Genomic DNA, 11,155 nt, shown 5'->3' on the forward strand with positions numbered 1-11,155 from the left:
CCATCTTGGTAGTTCCAGGCCCTAGGGTGTACACAGGTGTCCATTGCTATGAGCTGTCTGCAAGATCACTGCTCCTGAAATGCCTTCAAATGAATGTCTTCATTCTTCAAATGATATTATCACTGTCAGTAATCCTATTTACATAATGATCTATGTATTTCTGATGATGTCTACTGATGGGAATGCTGTGATAGAGGGATCCTGCCAGCCACCCTGGGGAGCTGCACAGCTCAATCTGTCCAAATAATACTTGTCCTTATCAGGTAAAGAATAGGGGACCTGGCAAAGGTGCCTATCAACCTGCCCATACATAGATGTGTTTTGACATTTGTTTGTGCATTGTTTTGTTGGTTTAGAAACACTTTGATGGATTGCCTATAGAGGTTTGTAAAAATACCAACTTTCACATTGCGTTCACATCTATTGGGAATGACTGTTTCAATTGTGCCTGTATCTCACGAAGATTCCCCTGGATCTCACAAGGATACCCCTGGATCTCACAAGGATCCCCCTGGATCTCACGAAGATCCCCCTGGATATCACAAGGATACCCCTGGATCTCAAGAGGATCCCTTTCGCGTCCCTATGAATTGATACCATGATCCAGGAACTCCTCTTATTCACTGTGCATTTCACTCTTCGACAATTTGCATAAACATGGCGGTTGTGTCACCTTTGTAAGACTAGTTTGGCATGTTGCGTGGTAGATTTAGCTAAATATTTCATGATGTTATCCACACATCTGACAATGAAAAAGTCAAAGTGGTCTTGGGCAGTCTTCATTGGCAAACCTGTGGCAGGCAGCAGGGGCTTTGCGAAAACCAGTTGGGGCCCTAACATTTTCCAAATGCTCCAGCTGTGTCTGAAATGTTGTCTTCTGCCTTTTACTCTCAATATTGTGTAGAAAATCATGTCTAGTATTCCATAGATATGGGCTTGATGGCTTTCTGCCGGCAAAGGAGGATAAACCGGCATGGCGTGTTGATGTCTCGTTGTCTTGGCGGTTTGATCCCTGTAATCCAGGCAGCATATTTTTCCTGTATCCTCCTTGCCTAGTAAATAGGATGTCGTCAACAGCTGGAAGTGTGGACGCGCGGCCATCATTATTCTGTTGAGGCAGTAGTCTTCTGGGGTCTCCCCTTTCTTTCCTGGTAGAGCAGGTCTATTTCCTGGGGATTGTGTCACCTCCAGTGGAAGACAGATGGGATTATACAAAGCCACAGTGGGAGCAGCAATTTTTTAGCCTCCTTCGCATTAAAGGCAATAGCCTAATCCAAATAGTCATCATTTGTCGTAATATCGGCCATATTTGATCTCCCATCGTTTCAGAGGGTTTCAAAAGCACGTGCTGAACTGCGCTGTGTAGTGTAGTGCTGTGTTGCTTTCTATAGCTTTTTTCAGTGTTGCTGCCCATCGCCAGGGAGTCTTCGGCTCAGTCCACTGTGGTCTTATGTTTACTGCAACATGGCAGCCACAGTCTGGTTTGGAATTAGCGTGTTGGGACGGCCTCGAAGGGAAACTTTTTGACATAATTCATGAATCAAGGGTTGTCAAGGAGGCGGGATCAGAGACGACAGATGACGCATCTTCGATATGAACGCGAGATGGGGGTATGTTATGGATCAAGGGTAATTCCATGACTTGGACTCACAGTAAAAAAAAAAAAAAACGTGTTTACTTCTTGGCAATCTAGTGGTGTTGATATATAGAAGTGCCTTGTCCCAGAGATCACACCGACTAATGAAGGAGACTTGGTGTTAATATGCAAACCTGGCCCCTTTCCCCAGGTTCCAGAACTGGCATTCCCCTTCAGGGGTCCTCAGGGACATTCTACGATTAAGTGTCCTCAGGGACCACAATATAGGCAATATACGTTCACAGTGACTTTGGGGGTGTTCTTCTGGCTGGCCCCCACTTTCATCAGCTATGGCAGTAAGGGAGCTAGTCCTTTTGGGGTCACTCGGGGGTGGCTATGATAGATTCCCTCTTGAAATATCTGAATGCCCTGGAGCCATGTGGCATGTCCAGTAGATCTGATTGGGTAGAAGTTGACTTAAAATATCTGATTGCCCTGGAGCCATGTGGCATGTCTAGTATATCTGATTGGGTAGAAGTTGACTTAAATATCTGAACGCCTTGCAATGTGAAAATGTGCAACCTATACTGTTAACGCCTATCTATGTTGTTATGATCGATGTGCTTCGCCAACTGCCAACCTGTTTAGTACTGTTGTAACCCCCTGAACAAAAATAAAAATTATTTTAAAAAAAAATATATATATCTGAACGCCTTGGAGCCATGTGGCATGTCCAGTAGATCTGATTGGGTAGAAGTAGACGTACAGTAATTGAACGCCCTGGAGCCATGTGGCATGTCCAGTAGATCTGATTGGGTAGAAGTTGACTTAAAATATCTGAACGCTCTGGAGCCATGTGGCATGTCCAGTAGATCTGATTGGGTAGAAGTTGTCTTAAAATATCTGAACGCTCTGGAGCCATGTCCAGTATATCTGATTGGGTAGAAGTAGACTTCAAGTATTTGAACGCCCTGGAGCCATGTGGCATGTCCAGTAGATCTGATTGGGTAGAAGTTGACTTAAAATATCTGAACGCTCTGGAGCCATGTGGCATGTCCAGTAGATCTGATTGGGTAGAAGTTGTCTTAAAATATCTGAACGCTCTGGAGCCATGTCCAGTAGATCTGATTGGGTAGAAGTAGACTTCAAGTATTTGAACGCCCTGGAGCCATGTGGCATGTCCAGTAGATCTGATTGGGTAGAAGTTGACTTAAAATATCTGAACGCTCTGGAGCCATGTGGCATGTCCAGTAGATCTGATTGGGTAGAAGTTGTCTTAAAATATCTGAACGCTCTGGAGCCATGTCCAGTAGATCTGATTGGGTAGAAGTAGACTTCAAGTATTTGAACGCCCTGGAGCCATGTGGCATGTCCAGTAGATCTGATTGGGTAGAAGTAGACTTCAAGTATTTGAACGCCCTGGAGCCCTGTGGCATGTCCAGTAGATCTGATCGGGTAGAAGTAGACTTCAAGTATTTGATGCCCTGGAGCCCTGTGGCATGTCCAGTAGATCTGATCGGGTAGAAGTAGACGTCAAGTATTTGAACGCCCTGGAGCCCTGTGGCATGTTCAGTAGATCTGATCGGGTAGAAGTAGACGTCAAGTATTTGAACGCCCTGGAGCCCTGTGGCATGTCCAGTAGATCTGATTGGGTAGAAGTAGACGTCAAGCATTTGAACGCTGTGGAGCCCTGTGGCATGTCCAGTAGATCTGATTGGGTAGAAGTAGACGTCAAGTATTTGAACGCTGTGGAGCCCTGTGGCATGTCCAGTAGATCTGATTGGGTAGAAGTTGTCTTAAAATATCTGAATGCCCTGGAGCCATGTGGCATGTCCAGTAGATCTGATTGGGTAGAAGTTGTCTTAAAATATCTGAATGCCCTGGAGCCATGTGGCATGTCCAGTAGATCTGATTGGGTAGAAGTTGACTTCAAATATTTGAACGCCCTGGAGCCCTGCGGCATGTCCAGTAGATCTGATTGGGTAGGAGTAGACTTCAAGTATTTGAACGCCCTGGAGCCATGTGGCATGTCCAGTAGATCTGATTGGGTAGAAGTAGACGTACAGTATTTGAACGCCCTGGAGCCATGCGGCATGTCCAGTAGATTTGATTTGGTAGAAGTAGACGTACAGTATTTGAACGCCCTGGAGCCATGCGGCATGTCCAGTAGATCTGATTGGGTAGAAGTAGACGTACAGTATTTGAACGCCCTGGAGCCATGCGGCATGTCTAGTAGATCTGATTGGGTAGAAGTAGACTTCAAGTATTTGAACACCCTGGAGCCATGTGGCATGTCCAGTAGATCTGATTGGGTAGGAGTAGACTTCAAGTATTTGAACGCCCTGGAGCCCTGTCGCATGTCCAGTAGATCTGATTGGGTAGAAGTAGACTTCAAGTATTTGAACGCCCTGGAGCCCTGTGGCATGTCCAGTAGATCTGATTGGGTAGAAGTAGACGTCAAGTATTTGAACGCTATGGAGCCCTGTGGCATGTCCAGTAGATCTGATTGGGTAGAAGTTTATGTCAAGTATTTGAACGCCCTGGAGCCCTGTGGCATGTCCAGTAGATCTGATTGGGTAGAAGTAGACGTCAAGTATTTGAACGCCCTGGAGCCCTGTGGCATGTCCAGTAGATCTGATTGGCTAGAAGTAGACGTCAAGTATTTGAACGCCCTGGAGCCCTGTGGCATGTCCAGTAGATCTGATTGGGTAGAAGTTGTCTTAAAATATCTGAATGCCCTGGAGCCATGTGGCATGTCCAGTAGATCTGATTGGGTAGAAGTTGTCTTAAAATATCTGAATGCCCTGGAGCCATGTGGCATGTCCAGTAGATCTGATTGGGTAGAAGTTGACTTCAAATATTTGAACGCCCTGGAGCCCTGCGGCATGTCCAGTAGATCTGATTGGGTAGAAATAGACTTTAAGTATTTGAACGCCCTGGAGCCATGTGGCATGTCCAGTAGATCTGATTGGGTAGAAGTAGATGTACAGTATTTGAACGCCCTGGAGCCATGCAGCATGTCCAGTAGATCTGATTGGGTAGAAGTAGACTTCAAGTATTTGAACGCCCTGGAGCCCTGTGGCATGTCCAGTAGATCTGATTGGGTAGAAGTAGACGTACAGTATTTGAACGCCCTGGAGCCATGCGGCATGTCCAGTAGATCTGATTGGGTAGAAGTAGACGTACAGTATTTGAACGCCCTGGAGCCATGCGGCATGTCCAGTAGATCTGATTGGGTAGAAGTAGACTTCAAGTATTTGAACGCCCTGGAGCCATGTGGCATGTCCAGTAGATCTGATTGGGTAGAAGTTGACTTAAAATATCTGAACGCCCTGGAGCCATGTGGCATGTCCAGTAGATCTGATTGGGTAGAAGTAGACTTAAAATATCTGAACGCTCTGGAGCCATGTGGCATGTCCAGTAGATCTGATTGGGTAGAAGTAGACTTAAAATATCTGAACGCCCTGGAGCCATGTCCAGTAGATCTGATTGGGTAGAAGTTGTCTTAAAATATCTGAACGCTCTGGAGCCATGTGGCATGTCCAGTAGATCTGATTGGGTAGAAGTAGACTTCAAGTATTTGAACGCCCTGGAGCCCTGTGGCATGTCCAGTAGATCTGATCGGGTAGAAGTAGACTTCAAGTATTTGAACGCCCTGGAGCCCTGTGGCATGTCCAGTAGATCTGATTGGGTAGAAGTAGACTTCAAGTATTTGAACGCCCTGGAGCCCTGTGGCATGTCCAGTAGATCTGATTGGGTAGAAGTGGACGTCAAGTATTTGAACGCCCTGGAGCCCTGTGGCATGTCCAGTAGATCTGATTGGGTAGAAGTAGACGTCAAGTATTTGAACGCCCTGGAGCCCTGTGGCATGTCCAGTAGATCTGATTGGGTAGAAGTTGTCTTAAAATATCCGAATGCGGAGCCATGTGGCATGTCCAGTAGATCTGATTGGGTAGAAGTAGACTTCAAGTATTTGAACGCCCTGGAGCCCTGTGGCATGTCCAGTAGATCTGATTGGGTAGAAGTGGACGTCAAGTATTTGAACGCCCTGGAGCCCTGTGGCATGTCCAGTAGATCTGATTGGGTAGAAGTAGACGTCAAGTATTTGAACGCCCTGGAGCCCTGTGGCATGTCCAGTAGATCTGATTGGGTAGAAGTTGTCTTAAAATATCTGAATGCCCTGGAGCCATGTGGCATGTCCAGTAGATCTGATTGGGTAGAAGTAGACTTCAAGTATTTGAACGCCCTGGAGCCCTGCTGCATGTCCAGTAGATCTGATTGGGTAGAAGTAGACGTACAGTAATTGAACGCCCTGGAGCCATGCGGCATGTCCAGTAGATCTGATTGGGTAGAAGTAGACTTCAAGTATTTGAACGCCCTGGAGCCATGTGGCATGTCCAGTAGATCTGATTGGGTAGAAGTAGACGTACAGTATTTGAACGCCCTGGAGCCATACGGCATGTCCAGTAGATCTGATTGGGTAGAAGTAGACGTACAGTATTTGAACGCCCTGGAGCCATGCGGCTTGTCCAGTAGATCTGATTGGGTAGAAGTAGACTTTAAGTATTTGAACGCCCTGGAGCCATGGTGCATGTCCAGTAGATCTGATTGGGTAGAAGTAGACTTCAAGTATTTGAACGCCCTGGAGCCATGTGGCATGTCCAGTAGATCTGATTGGGTAGAAGTAGACGTCAAGTATTTGAATGCTCTGGAGCCCTGCGGCATGTCCAGTAGATCTGATTGGGTAGAAGTTGACTTCAAGTATCTGAACGCCCTGGAGCCCTGTGGCATGTCCAGTAGATCTGATGGGGTAGAAGTAGACTTCAAGTAATTGAACGCCCTGGAGCCATGCGGCATGTCCAGTAGATCTGATTGGGTAGAAGTAGACTTCAAGTATTTGAACGCCCTGGAGCCATGTGGCATGTCCAGTAGATCTGATTGGGTAGAAGTAGACGTACAGCATTTGAACGCCCTGGAGCCATACGGCATGTCCAGTAGATCTGATTGGGTAGAAGTAGACGTACAGTATTTGAACGCCCTGGAGCCCTGTGGCATGTCCAGTAGATCTGATTGGGTAGAAGTAGACTTCAAGTATTTGAACGCCCTGGAGCCCTGTGGCATGTCCAGTAGATCTGATTGGGTAGAAGTAGACTTTAAGTATTTGAACGCCCTGGAGCCATGGTGCATGTCCAGTAGATCTGATTGGGTAGAAGTAGACTTCAAGTATTTGAACGCCCTGGAGCCATGTGGCATGTCCAGTAGATCTGATTGGGTAGAAGTAGACGTCAAGTATTTGAACGCTCTGGAGCCATGTGGCATGTCCAGTAGATCTGATGGGGTAGAAGTAGACTTCAAGTATTTGACCGCACTGGAGCCATGCGGCATGTCCAGTAGATCTGATTGGGTAGAAGTTGACTTAAAATATCTGAACGCCCTGGAGCCATGTGGCATGTCCAGTAGATCTGATTGGGTAGAAGTAGACTTAAAATATCTGAACGCTCTGGAGCCATGTGGCATGTCCAGTAGATCTGATTGGGTAGAAGTAGACTTAAAATATCTGAACGCCCTGGAGCCATGTGGCATGTCCAGTAGATCTGATGGGGTAGAAGTAGACTTCAAGTATTTGACCGCACTGGAGCCATGCGGCATGTCCGTTTTGAGACATAGGGGCAGATGCTCGGGAAGTGGAATCACCCCAACAACAGACTCAACATAGAATCCAGTTTGGCGGGTTCGGTGGAGAAGACTGTAGAAGTGAGCGGATTGAACACAATGAAGATTAACAAAAGACTGATAAAATATCAACCCATAAAACATGGAAGTCATTCCATGATCTTTGAAGTGCAAATACTTCCATGCTTAAAATGTGGGAGGAAACAGCTCCCATGACAACCATATGGACATTTATCCCACATGATTTTTTTCAAGTCTGAAAAAAAAAACAGAAGAGAAAGAATAAATTGATACGTAAAAGTCAAACACAATGTATCAAAATATGAACAATAGCAACGTCTGCAGAGTGACCTACAGCGTTGTAGGATCTCAGGGAAAATGTTGCCCTTCTGTGTGAGGGAAACCCCAAGGCTCATGAGCCATTGCAGGATTCCTGCACTTAAATATCTGTCACCGAAAAGCTCTTTAAGCTTGCCTCTCATCTCTGGGAAAATGATTGTTGGCAATGTGCAGTACACAAAACTGAGGATTATAACAGTTATAACGCATGAGTTCCAATGCACAACAAATACGAGTCTGGCTGTGTTCAAAATGGCGGCCGGATACATGGGGCAGAACAAGAGAAGACAGGGAATGCAGAGTGAGTAAAAAGTCTGGAGTTTCATTGTTTCATAGGCTACATTTTTTAGTACAGATTGTAATGCTTGCCATTTCATCCAGGGATTGTTGACATTTTTTCTTCCGGGTACACAGAAAAGGCATATGTGAAAATGCAGGAGCATCTTGCAAGCATTCAGAGGCATTATGGGGTGCTCTGTAGGGGATCACCGCCTCCATATCAGTGGGCCACCCCTGTCCGAATTTACCCTACTCTATGCAAGAAATTATGGATTGACTATGGGAATACATGCCACCAGGGTGGGTGCAGGGGGAGGTGGTGGTTGGTGATGAGTGACATCTGGTTGCCAACATCCTTTCCCAACCACGTCACTGTCCCCACGGATAAGCATTGTAGCAGGGGCAGTGGGGGTTGGGGGCATGAGGAAACTAGAGTTTATACAAATACACAAAGATCTGATTTCCTCTCACCCCCCCGCCACCCCCGCCCTAGCCACACAGCAATCAGAAATGTAGATGCAAGTTTGGTTGAAAACAGAAACACCCATTTAATGAATCAGCATCAGTATTAGTATAGGGTGTTGTTCAAAGTCCTGTAGTATTTGGAATTAGAAAGGGCAGCACTGTTTGGAGAAAGAGGTCAAATTTGCAATGGTCAGGAAGGGGCCCCGCTTGTAATATATATTTGCAGGGGCCACTTATATACAGCTATCCCACTTTTCTGCCACATACAAGCAGCTGCCTGCCACCATTTCAAAATGGCTGCTGCATTTCTTGCACCTCGCTAAGAAGTACCCCGATCATACTACCGATACAGCTGATTGGCCAGCTTGCCCTACATCAGCCAATCATGTTGATCGGTAGGCAGAAGCTGGCCCTCTATACAGAGACCCATATCACAAGGCTCTGTCTGTGCCTTTCCAGGCCTCTGGAGCCTTGGAGCCCGGCACCATGCCTTCCGCGCGGCATCACGGATGCATTGCCTTTCTTGTCAACTACCCCTCCCGCGGCCCATGAAACACTGATCTCCATTCGAGCTATAAGTGAATGCACCCTCACAGCGACGCCTTGCTCCGTGGGTTCCAGCAGTCACAGTACATGTGCTCCAATGCAATCAATTAAAAACATTGACGCTATGATGCCAGTCGATAGCACAGCGAATAGGAGTGCTCTCTTTGACATCTGTGTAGAGCCTGCTGACAGGTTCGAATCCCGGAAGGGCCAAACTCAGCCTTTCATCCTTCCGAGGTCGATAAATGATCACCACACACCATGGGTAATAATAAGCAGCGCTCAGATACCTGAGGGTTCGTAGCGCTATATAAATGCAAAATTATTATTATTATTATTATTATTGTTATCACGGAGTGCGGCGAGTGTGTTGTTCGTGTTTGTTGGTCAGAGGAGCTGCAGCGACCAGTCTCTTTACTCTGTCCATTTGCCTGGAGGCGGACTTTACTACAAAACCACCGGACACACGCGGAGCGTCGCGGAGTGCGGCGAGTGTGTTGTTCGTGTTTGTTGGTCAGAGGAGCTGCAGCGACCAGTCTCTTTACTCTGTCCATTTGCCTGGAGGCGGACTTTACTACAAAACCACCGGACACACGCGGAGCGTCACGGAGTGCGGCGAGTGTGTTGTTCGTGTTTGTTGGTCAGAGGAGCTGCAGCGACCAGTCTCTTTACTCTGTCCATTTGCCTGGAGGCGGACTTTACTACAAAACCACCGGACACACGCGGAGCGTCGCGGAGTGCAGCGAGTGTGTTGTTCGTGTTTGTTGGCCAGAGGAGCTGCAGCGACCAGTCTCTTTACTCTGTCCATTTGCCTGGAGGTGGACTTTACTACAAAACCACCGGACACACACGGAGCGTCGCGGAGTGCGGCGAGTGTGTTGTTCGTGTTGCTTGGGGAGCGGTGGGACGTGGAGAGACTGAGCTCGTAGTCTGCAATACATTGCAGGTAAGACTTAACTAAGCTCGTAAGAAACTTAGTGTGGAGTACAATCTTCTCCGTGGCTCGTGTGCATATCCAGGCGCTATAAACCTAATCACATGCCCTAGCGCTCCTTACTAACTTCAGTGAAACTGCGGCTGCGACTGCGGGGCGTTGCCCTTTGAACGGCCTCAATTCACAACGTAAACTCATCAATCCTCCATCTCGAGATCCTGCCGTGACTGCGGGGCAAGACCCTTTGAACGGCTGTGACTCGTGTACGTGCGGGCTGCATCTTGGAATAATCGTGCGACGACACGAGGAAAAATAAATTAAAAAAAAAAAAAAAAATTATAAATAAACAGCTTCAAAATAAGGCATTGGTGTCATAACCATTTGATACCATTTGATACTAAGTGCTTGAAGAGTGTGGCTGCTGGATGCAAACCGGTGGATATTTTTTGCGATCCAAAATGTCCACAAACTTGAAAACATCAAGTACGTCTCTGACTTTGAAATCTACACCTAAAAACATCACGAAAGTCAATATTTTGAAGAGAAAGGTGCGCAATCAATCCTTGGACACTGCCAATAAGAAATCCTGCGAAGGAGATTTCCGCGACTTCTGCACATTGGCGAAACTTAATAAGGAGAACATCCCTGTCACTCACGATACCTCCATAACGGACACACAACTTAGAACGGCTGTGGAACAAATATCAACAGAGACAGAACACATTACGATCAATTTATCAAGTGTCCACAGTTCTCAACATAAACTCGAGAAATATAAAGTTAGCAAAACTGGGTCACTTGATGCATGTTTAAAACCAAGGCAGCTAGATGTGCCAGTTATTCTAATTGAAGATCAGGCTCAGTCTGACAATGGAAAACAAAAAACATCTAACTCACCTAATAACCTAGAGCTTGACAAAGTCTCTGAGGGTCTAAAAGATGAGAGACAAAAGATCACCCTATTAGTACCAAAGAACAAGGAGTCGTGCTTGAATCCTGATTACCAGTATAACGAACAAAAGGTTATTTCAACCAAGTTGGTTGCTATCGACCTAGAAGAGAGAGAAGAAGGGTCGAGCTTACTTTTGGATGAACTGTCAGCCAAAGCTTCGTCATCTATGTTTTCGGACCAGAATAACAGTCTGTACAAATCACCAAGCTTATATGACAATTCGGAAAACACGGTACACATGTCCTTAGCTGGATTAGCAAATGAAGGGAAAGTGTCTCCCCATTTTAACAATAAAAAGTCTCCATGTGCAAGATCAATACAGGAACCACTATCCCAATACAATATGTTGGAAATTACCCTTAATTCAATGCATATGACAATAGTCACATTA

The sequence above is a fragment of the Ambystoma mexicanum genome, chromosome 1q (assembly GCF_040938575.1).
Source record: "Ambystoma mexicanum isolate Mex_15411 chromosome 1q, UKY_AmexF1_1, whole genome shotgun sequence".
Classification (NCBI taxonomy): domain Eukaryota; kingdom Metazoa; phylum Chordata; class Amphibia; order Caudata; family Ambystomatidae; genus Ambystoma; species Ambystoma mexicanum.